The 19,152-nt window shown below is 39.5% G+C and overlaps 1 protein-coding gene across 1 annotated transcript in view; it reads left to right on the top strand.

The window, feature by feature from the left end:
* The window catches only part of LOC145413687 (uncharacterized), a 247,632-nt gene that overhangs the window by 26,814 nt on the left and 201,666 nt on the right, over positions 1-19,152 (top strand). The window lies entirely within an intron of this gene.

Here is a 19,152-nt window from a genome sequence, read left to right as displayed (position 1 = left end):
AAACTTTTCACTCCTTTTAGTAATATACCATCAAGTCCATACAATCTTAAAACAGTCCACAAAGCCTCCCTATCAATTCTGTCTTACGCTTCCTCTAAATCCATGAACGCCCAAAACACATCCTTACCTTTTGCTAAATACTTATCACACACCTGTCTCACAGCAAACACCTGATCAACGCATCCCCTCCCTCTCCTAAAGCCACACTGCTCATCACCAGTCACTCCCCCTGTACTCTCTCTAACTCTCTTAATTGACACTGTACCATACACCTTACCTGGAATACTCAACACACTTATACCCCCAACGCTAGTACTTTCATTCTTATCACCCTTACCATTATACAACGGGACCACACAAGCACTTGCCCATTCAACTGGCATTATACCTTTCACAAAACACACATTCAACAGTCTTACTAACCAGTCAACAATAGTTGCTCCACCACCTTTCAGGCATTCCACAGCACACACATCCATAACAGCAGCTTTCCCTGTTTTCATCTCCTTTATTGCCTTGTGCACTTCCTCCTTCGTGATCAAAGAATCATTCAGCTCTACCAACACATTTATTCCTTGTGCCCTTCCATCCGCCACAATCTCAGCCTCCCTTTCCTCATCTACATTTAACAGTCTTTCAAAATACTCCACCCATCTCTTCCTTACTGCATCCAAATCAGTTAACATCCTTCCATCATCTGCTTTTACTCGCTTTTCCCTCCCAGAGTCTCCGTTTTGCACCCTTTTCACCTCCTTCCAAAACATTTTCTTATTCTGTTGAAAATTCTCAGTCAACCGCCTACCCCACCTCTCATCTGCTGCCACTTTAGCATCACGCACAACCCTTCTCGCCGAATTCCTCTTTTCCTTATACCTCTCATATGACACCTCATCCTTCCTCTGCAGCCACACTTCATATACGTGTCTCTTCTCAGCCACAGCCATACTTACTTCCTCGCACAATCATTCACTTCCTTTTCTTATACCACCATCCACTCGTCTCACACCACACACCTCATCCACATGCCCCACCACAGCACTCTTAAACAATTGCCATTCCTCCTCCACACTGCCATTTTCCTGATCTTTCACTGCGTTCCACTCATCTTTCACTTTCTCCTGATACTCTATCATTTTCTCTCTTTTATCCAACTCACTCAGTTTCAAAACCTCCCTGCCACACCTAACTCTCCTAGCTCTCACCCATCTCTTACCTACTCTTAACTTTCCCCCCACCAGGTAGTGGTCAGACATACCTCCACCCTCCCGTCTCAGAACTCTCACATCTAACAATCTTCCTATTACATTCCTGGATACAACCACATAGTCCATCAATGCTCTGTCAACAACCCTTCCATCCTCCTGTCTCACCCATGTATGCTTATAAATATCTTTCTTCTCAAACAAGGTATTTCCAATCACCGTCTCTCGCTCAATACACATCCCTATCATTCGTTCCCCATTTTCATTTCTTCCAGGCACACCATGCATACCAACTACACCTTCAACTACTACATTTCCCACTCTAGCATTCTGATCTCCCATCATTACCACATTCACATTCGCTCCAAAACTCTGCAGACACTCATCAACATCGTTTCAGAAAGACTTCCCCTCTTCTTTATCTCTTTCACTACCAGGCCCATGTGCAATCACAAACACCCACAACTCACCTTCAAATTTCGCATTCACCCACATCAGTCTCGATGACACCTCCTTCCATTCAGTCACACACTGCTGCACATCCGGACTCGCTAACAAGGCCATACCTTCTTTACCCTTCCTCTATCAACACCTGACAATCTTCCATTCACACTTCCACTAGCTCATCTTTCCTTTTCATCTTTGTTTCATTCAAAGCTAACACATCCAACTTTCTTCCCACAAACAGACTCCAAATCTCCTCCCTTTTAGCCTAAATCGTACTACATCCACCCACATTTATAGACCCAATCTTCAGGGTACGAGGATAACTCAGTCCCCCATCCCATTCTCTAGCCTGTCTCGTTTTTTAGGAACTAAAAAACAGAGGAAGGGGTCCCTAGACCCCTCACCCCGCCCCTTTTAGTCTCCTTTTACGACACGTAGGGAATACGGTGGCAGTATTCTTCCTAACACAACCTGGCCGCAGAATAGTAGTACTACCCCATAATGCGCCCCCCTCCCCGCTACAGAAGGGGACACGATAATAATAATAATAATAATAATATTAATAATAATAATATTAATAATAATAATAATAATGCATATTCTTCTACGGTTAGAAGATATCAAAAGCTAATTATGTATTTGACTTAATTTTGCTAAGACGCAGACGATCACACTCATTTACAGAAATCCACTCAAGAAATTTCTCAGATTTGCTATCACTCTCAAATTATGGCCATGCCCTTGGTCCCTTCAACATTCATTCTTCTACCATAAACAAACACCTACACTGACAGTCTCCTGCCCTCTCCTTCCGCTTCTAAATGACTCGAAACACACTCTCTGACATTCGCCTTCACACCTCCGGAGAGAGACGATCGGTAATGCCGAGTGAAAAAAAAAAAAAAAAAAAAAAAGCTAACCGTACTTGCGTATATTAGTACACAGGTAAGAGTATATACGGGCTGACCCATCCTATGACCTCCGCAGAGAGAAGGTTGCAGCGACAGTCTGTTCCAATGTGAGGCAGATGGCAGGTGCATCAACATCAACTGGAAGTGTGATGGCGACAACGACTGTGGTGACAACAGTGATGAAAGAAACTGCACTGAGGTAAGAGGCAATAAGAAGCATATTTAAAACCTCCAATACACTCTACATTACCACAACTGCAATACTTTAACAAGAATCTTAGCATACAATTTTAAGTCTTGGCTTTTTCAGTGTGAGGTGACCTTCAAGCTCGAAAATTATGTTTACATTATGTTTCTGAAATATTTACTCGCATTATTATGCCGAAATCTATGAAAGATCCTGGATCTGCTTACAATCTGATTGCAATATTACTCGTTGGTGCTGAACGAAGTGTGTTTAGGAATATAAATTGTTTACTTGAGGCATATTTTTCTTTCAAGTAAATTCCACACACATCGCCACCAAGATATTTGGAGTGACATGCAAACCCCACTCAAGCATGTATTCAATATGGACGGTGGGTGTTAGCGCCGAAGTGGTGACATGTAGAGGTGTATGGTATGTACGAGGACTACTGGGCCTTGATAGCAGGCTGTGAAGCCTATGCCCAGAGTCGGACACATAGGGAAAAAAAAAAAAAACGCCTTCAGGGACCAGATACAAAACATCAAGGGGCAGTGCTCATCCAGACTGACTCAGGGCACTTGTAGGGGCTGTTCCTTAGCTTCATAAAGAAAACCCTTCCTTCTCGACAGACAGAATATTAGAGCAGTGATGCCTTGTACCTCTTCGACATGAGCCATGATCCAATCAACCACCAACTGCAATTCCTAGCAGGTCATACTGAGCAACTGCCAATACTTTATCCCTGAATGCACTGAAACCACTTCCACAGTTCACGTACACTTTGAATGTAAAGTCCTTTCTGTACGAGAATAATATGAGAGGCACATATTTCTACCCATATGCAGAAGAAGCCTGTGGTAACACATAACAGACAACAGAACCTGTCAGCACATCGAGGCACATAAAACCAACACCAAGCAATAATTAGCAAACCTTCTTCAACAAAACCCATCTTCAAATACTCTAACATTTGTGCTGAAGAAATACTCACAAACTCATTTCTTGCACAGGGCAATACAAAACGTCGATCATAATAATGTATTACAAGCCTCCCATCCTGACATGCTAAGGTGAATGATAAATACTGGTGTTAATGATGCAGACTACATGGAAGAGAGATCAGAGAAAAGGAAGGCTCTCCCTTGCTCACTACACAAGAAGTTCAATTGCTGGCGGGAAAATTGAAAGTATAATATAAACTGAAAACTCTTGATAAATTCATTTATCAAAGCCAGTGAAAAATTCTAAGATGTGCTGGATCTCTGACGTATGATTTCAGAAACAAGCAGTCAGAGAATATAGATGTAAACATTCTATCATTTCTCTGGAGGAATGCAAAAGTAGATCACATATCCTATAAAATTTGAGATGTAATCTTATATATCTTTATTAACTATTTTTGACATTTAATTCTATTGTCTTTTACTAAAAATTGTAATTTTTCTCACTGAACCTCACGTCATTATACTTTTTCTCATTTTCACTGTTTATTATCACTAGCCACAAGATTTTGTTTGTCAATATAGCAGTTTTTATAATTTCCGTAATAATGAAGTTAGCAATATCCTGCTTCAGCTAATTAGGTCGTCATTTTTCATTTCGTAACTTGATACTAAAATGAAACTTAGTTTAAGTTAATTGTCTGCTGGATATGATAGATGAGATATATGATTCACAAAAAGTGAAAAGTGCAAGTGATGCTCTTTTAATATTTGCAGTGTAGTTTAGATTATATACACTTATATTATGCTAGTGCTGGGCAGGAAAAAAATAAAACAATAAAAAAGAATTGCATTACAAACTAAAATTCTTTCAATTATAAAGCTTTTGCAATTACCATTATCTTTGTTTCTATGCCGTTACTGAGACTGAAAAGTCCAAATCTTATCATAAAGTTACAAAACAAAACAAAATCCTATATATTTTTCCGTTGCGATTTCCGACTATTTCATGCCGTCCCGTCGTACATGACACTCCCTCGACTTACTCCAACTAATGAAAAAAGAAACAGATCGACATAGAATTAACCCTTCTCGGAAAAAAAACTCACACACACACACACACACACACACACACACACACACACACACACACACACACACACACAGCTTGACTCTATTATTATTGCCCGCCTCTAGAAAGCAGAGTGATAATGTTTTGGGCTGTTTTGTGTGTGTGTGTGTGTGTGTGTGTGTGTGTGTGTGTGTGTGTGTGTGTGTGTTGGTTCCAATTATATCTCATGAACGGCTTGAGCTATTAACACGAAACCTTCAGGGTATCAAGATATGGCCAAAATCTTGGCCGAGATCGAAAATGATCACTCGGGGTCAACGTCAAAGTCACCAAAATGGCTGCCAAAGGTTAACTAGTTTTTATCGCCCGCCTTCAGGACCATAGTATCTCATGAATGGCTTCAGCTATGAACATGAAATCTTAGGGTTATCAAGATATGGCCAAAATCTTGGACTTGACCAACTACATATTCTGGAGGGCGATTAGCATCCGGCTCCCGAATACTTTTCTTTCATTTGAAAGATACGATTTATGAAACGAATGGTCTGAAGGTGGGCACATGTGTACTCTGGTGATACCGTGCTATCATCCGCAGAGAGAGTGTGACGCCGGCCAGTTCAATTGTAATAATAACCAATGCACCATTGAGGCATACAGGTGTGACTGTGACAACGATTGTGGCGACAACAGTGATGAGATCAATTATTGGCCTCTAGTGAGTGCAACAAAAGAGTAAACTTCAAGACATATAAACCAAATTACTAATTACCGCTTTATAACAATGGTAAGACAAATCACCAGTTTGCCATGTCTAGTAGAAAGAGAGTTTAAACTTTTTTTTTTTTGCGAATTTATATGATACTTTGGCGACTAAAAATCAAATTTCTTGAGGATGTGCAATTTTTAACATCCAATATATTCGTCGGAAAGAAATGCTTGATTCTAATCGTAGTAACTCGGCAAGTAAACCCAGTACGAAGATAATGAAAAGCCCAATATCTGTATGTATTTGTCATGCTTGGTTGTATCAGTTACAACAGTTTCTTCATCGGTCCAAAAAACTGTGCTTCCCATATAAATGTTGTATTGAAGGAAAGGAAATAGTAAGAGTGAAAGTTGCACAAACTGCAGTAATTGATGATAAAGCCTCTGCCGTAGGAACTGAAGCATTGCCAGCGTTCAGGAGCATATGGCTACAGTCATTGCACAACCCCATGCTGTAAGGATGTATTTCATTGAACATGAAAAAGAATTATGTTTTGGTGTGCCTAGAACGCGTCTATGATCCCGAGCTGGTATATGAACGTGTTATCGGATTATTGGTAAGTTCATGTGACCTGAACCTTGAAGACGTCTTAGCCTGTAAGCATACCCTCCTGAATAGTCCCTCACGATGGTCAGATGAAATTGTCAAAGACAAAGTCAATTAAAAAAAAAAAATCTTATTCATGATACAATCCCTGAGTCTTTTTCATACCAGAGGTATCAGTGTATGATGTGTCTTCCCTGTTCAGAACGATCAGTAGTCCGGTAATTCTCTATTACTTGCGTGATCATCAATTCTTTTAAAGCATTTGTTTCCACTTTCCTTTACAGACCCCGACGCCCTACTTTACTCTGACAGATATTACTCATAAAGCATCAAAAAGCATCAAAGCATTCACGGGAATACAGAGGACAAGTTCTAGTTAAGTGAAACTCTGACCTTTGCCATACTACTGCACCAAAACCAACTGTCCTACCCAGGAAAAAAATAAATAAATAAGAAAGAGCAAGATTCCTGACTACCGTACCAACACATACCGGTGCCGACTGTATAAATTTCCATTGTGATCTTTATTGTCGGTAGCTTACAGTTAAATAGAAATACTTTATTCTTCATTAATCTTTAACTCTAATACCAGTTTTCATTCATATAGATCAAAACTGAGCTCATTTTGCCAAGTGACATTAGCCATTGACCTTCCTCTGTGCCTTTCATTTTTGACTCATTGTTCTCAAACTAGAATCTCTTTATCCATGTTAACCATGAACTTTTCCTTAGACCTAAGGATACACCATTAGCTGATCTGTTGTTTTTATAACCATTGGTCAAAGGTCAAGTCAATTTACACAATTTTTATCCCAATTACAACTAACTTCGTAAAAAGGACTTTGAATGCAACAAGGAGAAAGAGAATCGAATTTGGCAACAGTTAGTCACCGATGAATCTCACAGGAAAAGATCAACGGTCAACTGAAACAGTTTTTATACAAAGTACACTTAACTCATCCACCAAGATTGATTCAAGTGAGATCATATTTAATTCCCCATACACAGACATCCGAAGATGAACTTTGACTACCGTGTGACGTTTACTTTTGATTGACTGTTCTGAAAATTCAGTGTCTTTGTCAATTCCTAATGCTTAACCCTCCCAACAAGCTTGTTTGAATCAGATCAAAATTAAGTTGACACAGCGTCGTGACCTAAGGATCTGACCAGTTTCTTATGCTTTGGCAGTTCTGAAAACCGAATATGTTTATTCTTGCATTATCATCAATACATCCACAAAGTTTGATCTAAATTGGATTAAAATTAAGCTAACCTTGCCCAATGACCTTTACCTTATACTTATTGTTCTAAAAATCAATGGCTTTATTCCCTGCAAAACCTCAACCTTTCCACCAAGATCAACACAGTTCAGGTAATTTTCTTTATATACACACGTCTTCGTGTTTGATCTTGCACCTTTGTTTGTGGCCACCCCAAACGGGATTGAGGCTTCTGGCAATAGATAGATAGATAGACAACTCACTTTTGCCACGAGTTTTGTGGAAATTGGATGAAAAGTATTAAAGCTGAGTTTATTACGTCGGTGTGTGATTATGCCCTGTAGCTTTGGCTTTTGACCTATTGTTCTAGAAAGAAAGAAAAAAAAAAGTGTTCTCATGGCGTGTCCCCTTACCTTTCCTCGAAGTTCAGTGAACTGGATATATATTGTTTGAGTTATACTGCTAACACAGACAGACATAGAAATATATACATACACAAACACCACTCAAAGCACAACAAAAGCTCACACTTCGCAAGGGCGGGTGTTAGAAAAAGGAGGAGCACTCAGGAAGTACAACACCCACGCCAATCAATTGGTATAAAGACTGATGTTCGACTTTGTCTTGTGACACTGTTCTTGGAATGATATTATCGACATCAAGTTAGTACTGTAAGTGGTGGCGACCATGTGGTTTGCCTTCTTCTTCCTTCACCTTTATCATTGTGTCTTCCCTTTTCTCATCCTACTTTTCTCTTTGCTTCCTGTCACTTTAGTACTCTTCTTTCCACATCAGATAGCTCTACAATGAGTGCCAAGCTTAATGGTTTCCTGTAACCACAGAAAACCATTTATAGCGCTGGGTGGTAACCATACGTCCAGATCATAGGGTGAAGTGAAACTTACTATGTTGCCGCTGTTGACTGGGTGGAGGGACGCAAATGTTGCATCTTCCCAGGAACCAAACCTCAATTATCTTCGCCAAGCCTTGCTGTGATGAGGCAGTATCAGCCTGATGGGACTATCGATTCATTGCACGGGACGTCATTTCAGCTGTGATTGCGTGCCTTTGATTGACGGGGCTGCTCTACCAGACAGACTGGAGTTGATCATCAACAACAACAACTCTAAACATTGAACTGCTTCATCTTTGAATCGCTTCAGCCATCCACCAAGTTTATCATAAATCAGATAAAAACTCGCGGTTGTAAACTTGAATTTCATTTTTTATTTTTTTTATTTTTTTTTTTTCGAGGAAGAAGGAACCAAAGGCCATGAGCCCGCAGTAACAGTTCCCTCCAAGAGAAAAACAAAATACAATAGAGAGCCAAATTCAAGATCCGATCATTTTGAGATGCTTGGACACACTGCGTTTGAGAGACTGGAGATCATAGGCAGCAGGAAATACAGACAGAGGGAGACAGTTCCAGAGTTGACCTGTTGCATAAATGAAAGACTGGGAGTAACGGTTAACTCTTGCATTAGAGAGTTGGACAGAAGAGGGATGAGAGTTTGCTGCCAGACGGGTGCTACGCGCCCGTCAAAGAGGTGAAGGAATGCAAGCAGACAGTTCAGAGGAGCAGTGACCATTAAAGTAGCGATAGAAAAGACATAAAGATGCAACAGTGTGGCGAAGAGACAGAGGTTGAAGGGAGTCAGTAAGAGGAGGAGAGTTAATGAGACGAAAAGCCTTTGACTCCACCCTATTGAGAAGTGCTGTATTTGGGGAGCCTCCACACACATGAGACTTGTACTCCACACGGGGGCGGATAAAACCCCTGTATAGAGTCAACAATTGTGCAGGGGTAAAGAAGGAATGGAGTCGGCTTAGCACACCCAATTTCTTGGAAGCAGATTTTACAAGAGATGTAATATGATCTTTCCAAGATAGGTCCCGAGTAAATGAAACCCCAAGCATGTTCAAGGATGATGCAGGACTAAGCTGAATATTATTAAACATTAGTGGGTATACATGTGGAAGATTCTGTCGGGTTGATAGGTGTAAGAACTGAGTCTTAGATGCATTAAAAACAACCATATTTTTTATACCCCAGTCAGAGATACGAGCCAAGTCAGACATTAGGTGTGCCATAGCCTCATCCCTTGTTTGTTGAAGTAACTGTTGAGATGGGCGTTGCGGGAACCGAATGGAAAGGTGAAGGGTGGAGTCATCAGCGTATGAGTGGATAGGGTTAGGTGTACAGCTTAGAAGATCATTGATGAATAAAAGGAAGAGAGTTGGTGATAGGACAGAGCCCTGAGGAACACCACCGTTGATAGATCTAGGAGAAGAACGCTGGCGGTCTACAACAGTGGCTATAGAACGACCAGAGAGGAAGCTAGCGATGAAGGCACAGATAGAAGGATAGAAACTGTAGGAGGGCAGTTTGGAAATTAAAGATTTATGCCAGACTTGATCGAAAGCCTTTGAGATGTCAAGTGCAATGGCAAAGCTTTTGCCAAAGTCCCGAAAGGAGGAGGACCAGGAGTCTGAAAGGTAGGTGAGAAGATCGCCAGTGGAGCGTCCCTGACGGAACCCGTACTAACGATCAGAAAGGAGGTTGTGATAGGAAAGATGCCTTAAAATTATTCTATTGAGAATTGACTCGAAAACTTTTGAAATACAGGATGTCAAAGCAATTGGACGATAGTTGGAGGGTTGGGAGTGGTCACCCTTCTTTGGGACTGGCTGAATGAGAGCAAACTTCCAGCAAGAAGGAAAGGTACAAGTTGACAGACAAAGGCGAAAGAGTTTTCCTAGGCAGGGTGTAAGCACAGAATCACAGGTCTTGAGAACAACAGGAGGGACCCCATCAGGCCCATATGCCTTGTTAGTACTGAGGCCAGTGATGGCAGAAAATACATCTGCTGAAGAAATTTTAATGTCAGCCATTAGGAAGTCAGAGGGGGGAAGTGATGGAGGAACAGCACCGGAATCGTCTAAGATGGAATTGGAGGAGAAAGTCTGTGCGAAGAGATCTGCTTTATCAGTAGAAGAAATAGCTACAGAACCATCAGAGTAGAAAAGAGGAGGGAAGGATGATGAGGTAAAGTTGTTAGAAAGGTTTTTGGCAAGGTGCCAGAAGGAACGGGAAGAATTCGAGTTGGAGAGTTGAAAGCATTTAGTATGGATGAAATTATTTTTAGCAGAGCGAAGAACAGACTTAGCACGATTCCGGGCCGAAACGTAGAGATGATGTGATTCAGGGGTGGGTTGGCTCCAGTACCTTGTTGCGGACAGCATTAGAACAAGCGTGATTAAACCAAGGCTTTCTTGCTTTAGTCAAAGGATATGAGAAAGGAATGTATGCTTCCATGACCGAGAGTATAACCTCCGTAATGCGCAAGGCACACTCAGATGGCTCCCGGCCATGGAAGCAATAATCATTCCAGGGAAAATCAAAGAAGTACTGCCTGAGGGCCTCCCAATCCGCGGCTCCAAAATGCCACAGACGACGTTTTCCTGGAGGATCCACAGGCCGTACCGGGGTGATAGGACATGTTGAGGTGATAAGGTTGTGATCGGAGGAGCCCAACGGAGGGAAAAGATTAACAGAGTAAGCAGAAGGATTAGTTGTGAGGAAGAGGTCTAGTATGTTGGCGCTCTCTCCAAGGCGGTCAGGGATACGGGTAGGGTGCTGTACAAGCTGTTCTAGGTCATTAAGGATAGAAAAGATGTAGGCTTGTTCACCAGGTGGATCAGTGAAAGGAGAGGAGAGCCAAAGGTGGTGGTGAACATTGAAATCTCCTAGAATGGAGATTTCAGAGAAAGGAGAAATGGATAGAATGTGTTCCATTGTAGAAGTAAGATAGTCAAAGAATTTTTGATAGTCAGTAGAATTAGGGGATAAGTAAACAGCACAGATATATTTAGTCAGAGAATGACAGGAAAGCCGAAGCCAGAGTGTAGAGAATTCAGAAGAATCGAGTTCAGGAACACGAGAGCAAGATAAGTCGTTGCGTATATATACACAACAGCCACCTTTGGCTTTGAAATGAGTATAGAGAAAGTAGGAGGATACAGAAAAGGGTTTGCTGTCAGTTGCCTCAGACAGCTGAGTCTCAGTTAGAAAAAGAAGGTGAGGTTTATATTGGAGGAGAGGTGGTGCTCAACAAAGTGAAAGTTAGAGGAAAGGCAGCGAATGTTGCAGAAATGAAGACGAAGAGAATCAGAGTGTGGTTCCAGGCACCTCGAGTAGTCACCGGGAGAGGGGTGGATGGTGGGGGTATTTATGGTCCCCCCCCCTGGGGACTCCGAGGCTTGGTGATGAGACGCCATTTTTTGAATTTTGGAAAAGGAAGTGTAGTGTGTACTGTGCTTGAAGTTTGGTGTATATAGTTAGAGAAATTTGTACTGGAGAGCATGCTGGCCTACTCTCTGTGTAACTGAGACATTGAAAAAGTTCAGCAAAAGGAGATGGTCAGGAACTAGTCCTGAGGGCTGATGAAACGGGAGCTCCAGCACTCCCTGTCATCAGCTTTCCATCCACGTCGGGAGTACTGCCCTGCTCGACTGGTGCTACAGTCGTAGCACCTCCGACCTTCACATCTGGCTGTTTGTTCTTAAAGTCGAATATCAATTGTAATTATTACCTCTGACCTTCACATCTGGCTGTTTGTTCTCAAAGTCGGATATCTTTATCCAAGCTTGCCGTACCTTGGAGTTTTCAACTAAGTTGGTCTATATCGGACAGAAACAGTTTCAGTTGACGTATTCATCTCACCTATATCACCTAACATTCCTGAAAAATAATACACAACCTCCTCGGTGTTCCTGAATTCCTCCAATGAATTTGCTACAGATCACACGAAAACTAGATTAGTGGTTTTATTCATTTACAGACACACCACATTACCTTTGAATAGTCTCAATACACTTCCCCTTTTCCTCGCCATACTTTGAAACCTTCCAGAAGCTTTCATGTGTGCCAGATAAAAAACGTTAAAATTGACATGAACTTGCTGTGAGACCTTGACTTTTGACCTATTGTTCTCAGATTAAAAACATAAAAAAAAATGAAGTAATGGCATCTTCATAATGAACTGACTGAGCTCGATATTACATTTTGCCCAAAACAATGAAAGATCTTTTCTTCGCTTATATCCTAATTGGAGGATTGTTTGTATGGAACCCAGAATGTTTAAGAAAAATATAAATATTTAAAATACCTTTCCTGAAGCATAATTTTCCTGTAAGTAATTGCCACACTTATCCTCACCAAGATCTTTGGAGTGACATATGACACTGGGTTCATCTTCTGGGACCACAAACAACACATGAGAATGCCATGCTCAACCAGATTCAACTTCCTTAAGGCACTTATAAAGGCAGATGCTTGAATCATAAAGAAACACTCTTCCTCCTCGACAGGCAGTATACTAGAGCAGTGATGCCCTGTGTCTCCTTACCATGGGCCCTGATCCTATCAAACAACAACCCCAATACAGACCGTACAAAACAATTGCCTACACTTTATCCCCGGTTGCACTTATGCCACTTTCACAGCTCACACACACATTGAATGTACTGTACAGTCTTTTTGTAAGAGAAAATACTGATATGGCGAGGGACAGGGTGACGTGGAGGCTATTTGTTTGTGGCCACCCCGTACGGGATTGAGGCTTTGGTAACACAGAACAGACGACAGAACCTGTCAACGAAAAGAGGTACATATAGCCAACTCCGAACAAATATTACCAGACACTTTTAAACAAAATCCACCTCCACACGCTCTAACACGTGCAACGAGGAAATACCCGGAAAACTCATTTCGTGCTTAGGGCAATACAGCGATCAGAATAATGCATTTCAAGCCTCCCCTCCTGACGTGTTAAGGCGAATGATAAATAATGGTGTTCATGATGCAAACTACATGGGCGAGAGAAGATCAAAGAAGAAGATGGCTCTCCCTTGCTCACAATACTTTCAGATATAATATTTCACTAGAAAATCAAACGAATAATATATTTACTTAAAAAAATAATCAAAGACAATAAAAAACTATGATCTGCTTTATCTCTGACGAGTGAAACAAGCAGTCAGAGATTACAGAAAACATTCTATCATTTATCTAGTGGAATAGAAATGCAGAACACACAACCTATACAATTTGAGATGTATTCACATTTATATCGCTAACTACTGATTTTGACACCTCATTCTATTGTCCTATTTTATCAAAATTATATTTTTTACCACTGAACTTCATGTCATTGTACATTTTTCGTCTTTTTGACTGTGTATTATCTATAATGATTAAAATTTCTTTAGGCTACCCATATAGCATATTTGATCACAATTTGCTGGAATACAGAATTTACACAATAATTGCCTGCCTAAGCTGATTACGTTCTCGTTGTTCATTCATGACGATAATAAATTGAAATTTATGTCAGTTAAATTGTCTCCAGGACACCTGAGATCAGACATATGATTAATGTAAAGTGAAAAGTGCAAATGGTGCTATTTAAAACATTTGCAGAATGGTTAGACTGAATACGTTTATGATACTTTTTCTTTAAAAGATTTGGTGTATGAAACTTTTTTTTTTTTTTTTTTAAGACAAGGGCGAGGAATTAAAACCTTGTAATATGACCTTGGCATTAGACTGTTATCAAAATATAAACCCCTCATACTTTCCATACTCAAAACTCATCCCCCAACCTTTGTGTAAATTGGATGAAATATGTTTAGGTTGCTAGTGTTTGAGAAGCCTTTGACTTAGGTCCGTAACCTTGACCTATGACCTTTATTTCATTATCAGCTGATCAATCTCATGGCTAGCTGAAATCTGGCCATCTTCTTTTTTTGAATCAGGAAAAAAAAAAAAACTAGTTTTTTGTACACACACACACACACACACACACACACACACACACACACACACACACACACACACACACACACACACACACACACACACACACACACACACACACACACACACACACACACACACACACACACACACACACACACACACAAAACAAGGGTGGAGGAAAAAAGCATTAAAAAGGAGGTGAAAAGAATAATCCAAAACAATCCAAAGCTGGTCAGAGATTCAGTAGAGATAAACAAATCAATAGTAATCACTGGTATAGAAGAGGAAAAAGTTAAAAACAAGATCACAAGAGACAAAAAGGAGATGGCAAATGTAATGAGCTTACTGAAAGAAGTATCAGAGGAAATCTGTAGTAAAGACATAGAGGAACACGAAAGGTTAGGGAAATACGAGAAAAGCAAGACAAGACCTCTAAAGGTGACTTTCCAGAGTGTAAACACTGTGGAAGAGATACTAAAAAATGCAAAGAATCTTAAGGAAAAAGAGGAGTTCAAAAATGTATGGATAAAAAGATGCCTAACACAAGAGGAACTGGAATTACTGAAAGAGAAAAGGGAGGAAGCAAAAAAAAAAAAATGAGGGAAGATCAGAATAGAAGAAGAAGAATTTTTTTTTTACAAAGTAATAGGATTGCAGGTACGAAAGTGGTACACAAACAGGATGGAAGAAAAAGGAGGAAGGTAGTAGAACCATGTCATGACAAGTATATAAACAAGATGATAAAGTTGATGTACTCAAATGTGGATGGAATGGTATCTAAATTACTAGAGATGAATGATTATGTCAGAGAAAATGAACCACAAATAATATGCCTAACTGAAACAAAATTAATACCAAGGATATCAAATGACATACTAAACTTAGAGGAATACAATATATGGAGAAGAGACAGATATTTAAAAAAAGGATTAGGAATTATAATATTAACTAAGAAAAATCTAAAAGTCAAGGAAATAAAACTAGATATACCATCACAAGTAGAACTGATTGCAGTAGAGATCGACACATCTGAAGGTAAAGTAATTGTAGCCAATTTGTACATGCCACCCAGATCAAACACATGGGAAAGAGACGAATATGAGGACCTGGCAGAGAGTACAATTGAGAGTGTAAGATCATTGCTACATAAAATGGAAGAGAAATCGGAAAGAATTATACTAACTGGGGACTTCAATACAAATATAAATTGGAATACTCTAGATATAAATAGCCAAGAAAGCTGGTGGGACCAAAAGCTCCTGGATCTCGTACAAGAGTTTTTCTTAACGCAACATGTGAGGGAAACCACCAGAAAAAGAGGACTTGATGTACCTTCAGTGCTAGATCTAATATTTACAAGGCAAGAAAATGATAATGACAGTTTAATATATAACCCTCCACTCGGCAAAAGCGATCATGCAGTACTAAATTATAACTTCAGGATAGCATATGACATAGTAAACAGCAATTATAGTTACAAAAAGAGCCTAAACTATAAAAAGGGAAATCATCAAGACCTAAAGAAGTATTTCTTAGAAGTTGATTGGGAAAATGAGCTTAGAGGACAAGATTTAAATGCTGTATATAAAAATTTTTGTGAATTTTATGAAATAGGAGTCCAGAAGTACATCCCACAGCACAAAGAAGCAGATAAGAAAATACAGAAATGGTTCAATACAGAATGTAAAAAATCAAAAGAAAGAAGAGATTTGTTGTGGAATAGATACAGAAGACACAATAGTGAAAGGGCATATAATAATTACAAACAGGCAAGAAACGACTATACAAGAATAAGGAGGGAAGCCCAAAAACAGTTTGAGGAGGATATAATAAATAAAAGTAGTGATCAACCAAAGCTGTTTTACAGCTATATCAGAAGCAAAACTAAAGTAAAAGATATAATACAATCCATTACGGACGAGGGAATCACTTATACACAAGAGAAAGATATTTGTGTAGCACTAAATAAGAATTTCCAATTAGTTTTTACAGAAGAAAAAAATTTTGAGAGGGACTATGTGGAACACGCATGTCCACACATACTACCAGATATACAAATAGCAGAAAAAGTAATACAGGAGGAGTTAAGTAGATTAGACAGAGGAAAAGCAAGTGGTCCTGATGAAATTTCATGTTGGGTACTATGAGAATGTGCAAAGGAGTTATGTAAACCATTATTTTTAATTTTCAAGAAATCCTTGAGTCAAGGGAAACTACCTGATATTTGGAAAAATGCAAATATTGTCCCCTTATTCAAGAAAGGAAATAGACAAAATCCGTTCAACTACCGACCAGTATCACTGACCAGTGTTGTAAGCAAGGTATTAGAAAACTTATAAGAAAAGCTTGGGTAAATCATCTAGAAGAACACAGTATGATAACAGAAAGACAGTTTGGTTTCAGAAAAGGAAAATCATGTGTTACTAATCTGTTGAGCTACTATGACAGAGTAACAAACACAATACAGGAAAGGGAAGGATGGGTGGACAGTATCTATTTAGATTTCAAGAAAGCTTTTGACACAGTACCACACCAAAGACATTTATGGAAACTGTACCATCAAGGAGGAATTCGAGGCAAACTGTTTTGTTGGATGCAAGACTTTCTCAAAAAAATAGAAATGAGGACAGTACTAAGAGGAAACTACTCATCATGGAAAGAAGTGACTAATGGAGTACCACAGGGTTCAGTGCTGGCACCAATCATGTTTTTAGTGTATATAAATGATATAAACAGTAACACTGGAAATGAGAGCTATCTGAATATGTTTGCAGATGATGCAAAAATACAAAGGAGAATTACTAACACAGACTCTTGTAAAGAGCTACAAGAAGAATTAAATAAACTTCATGAATGGAGTAGTACATGGCAAATGGAATTCAATGTGGACAAGTGTCATGTAATCAAGTTTGGTAAAAGTGGAAAAAGACGTGATTGGGATTATAAGTTAGGAAATAAAACCCTATACACATCAGAAAGAGAGAAAGACCTAGGTGTGATTATCAATAACAGACTATCTCCGGTTGACCACATCAGCGAGAAGGTACGGAACATGTATACACTGCTTGCAAATATGAGAATAGCATTCACATACATAAATGAAGACATGCTAAGAAGGATAATAACATCATTCATTAGACCAACCCTGGAATATGCATCAGTAGTCTGGAGTCCTCATCTCAAAATGCACATAGACAAGATTGAAAAAGTTCAAAGGGCCGCTACAAGATGGATACCAAGCTTAAGGGACCTAAGCTACGAAGAAAGACTAAATAAACTGAATCTACCAACACTACAGGAGAGAAGGAAAAGAGGTGACATGATAATGCTATATAAATGCATATCAGGAAAGGAGAAAATAGACATAAATGATTACTTAACATATGGAGAAGCATCAGCAAGAGGACACTGCAAAAAATTGCATAAGAAGAGAGGTGATAAAGACGTAAGGAAATTCAGTTTCCCAAACAGAGCAATTGATCAATGGAATGCACTACCGAATGAAATAGTGTGTGCCAAAACAATTCACAAATTTAAGGATATGTACGATAAATATGGTTTAAGACACGGGACAGTACGAGCTTGACTCATTCCTGTAAAGATACAATTAGGTAAGAACACACGAGTAGGGAAATGAACATCCCTGCCATTTAACCTTGACCTTGCAAATAAATATTCTTAACAAGAAAAGTCTCTTTATTCTTGGCATACATTCAACTTTTCTTCAAGATTATTCTGAATTGGATAAAAATTGTGAAACTTGATTGTGCTAGTTCAGGGTTCAACGTATCCTTCTAATCATGCTTTTAAATAGTGTAAAAAAATAAAATAAAATAAAAAAGGTTTACTGACAGATCATACCTCAACCCTTCCACTAAGTTTGGGTAAGATTTAATAACATTTTTCCGAGCTAATTTCTTCACACACACACACACACACACACACACACACACACACACACACACACACACACACACACACTCATACACACACATACACACACACACACACACACACACACACACACACACACACACACACACACACACACACACACACACACACACACACACACACACACACACACACACACACACAAGAACGCACCACTGCTACATCTACTACTAATGCTACTACTAATGCTAATACTGTTATTTCATACAGCACATAAAGTCCATCCATGTGGATATTGTATTTTGACGATCAGTAGGCTCAGTAATGCAATTTAGCATCTGAGGTTTTGGTGGAATAGTTCAAACCAGCCTACATAAAATAGTCTCTTGGGAGAGTATTGTCGTTACCAGGAATATGCTATACCTCTTGATATCCATTTCTTTTATTTAAAAAAAGTTCAGTTATTACAATGCAAACAACATTTTATTCCGTTACAGCCACAGGTTGGTAGCTTAGTCCATTCCCACCAGAGAAAAAGGCCGACAACTACCTCTCCCCCGCAATCCTCGTCCAACGGCACGAACACCGGAAACACCAACACAGCTAATACTTTTACCAGGCAACAACAACAACAACAACAACAACAATAACATCAACAACAAATACTACTACTACAACAACAACAACAACTACTACTGCTACTACTAACACTCACAGTATGAAGCACGTTTCCCCCGCATAAATGCAAGCAAACTTCTAAAATTGTTAATATCCTCAAAACTTTCAACAACTAACCACAAAAGTTACCCTTGATACAAGATTTTTATATTTGTGTGCATTCGTGCTTTTTATTCTCTTTTGGAGACACATACTATACCCCCACTTATAAGAGAAAACGGATATCGGGAAACCAAAATCTGCAAGGCTCGGTAGATGAGTTTGGGAGTGTGTGTAAGAAACGGAATCTAAAAGTGAATGTAGGGAAGATTAAAGTTATGGTCTTCGAGAGAAGTGAAGTCAGTGAATGTACAGCGTGGGTGGATGAGGAGGAAATGGAAAACGTGAGTGCGTTTAAGTACTTTGGTAGTGTGATGAGTAAGGATGGAAGTTTAGTGGGTGAAGTGCTTGAAAAGGTACAACAAG

Source organism: Coenobita brevimanus, chromosome 97, assembly GCF_032717465.1.
Source record: "Coenobita brevimanus isolate Jiangsu-jjx chromosome 97, ASM3271746v2, whole genome shotgun sequence".
NCBI classification, from domain to species: domain Eukaryota; kingdom Metazoa; phylum Arthropoda; class Malacostraca; order Decapoda; family Coenobitidae; genus Coenobita; species Coenobita brevimanus.
Note: the sequence above shows the minus strand (reverse complement) of the source record. Positions and strands in the feature narration are given on the sequence as shown.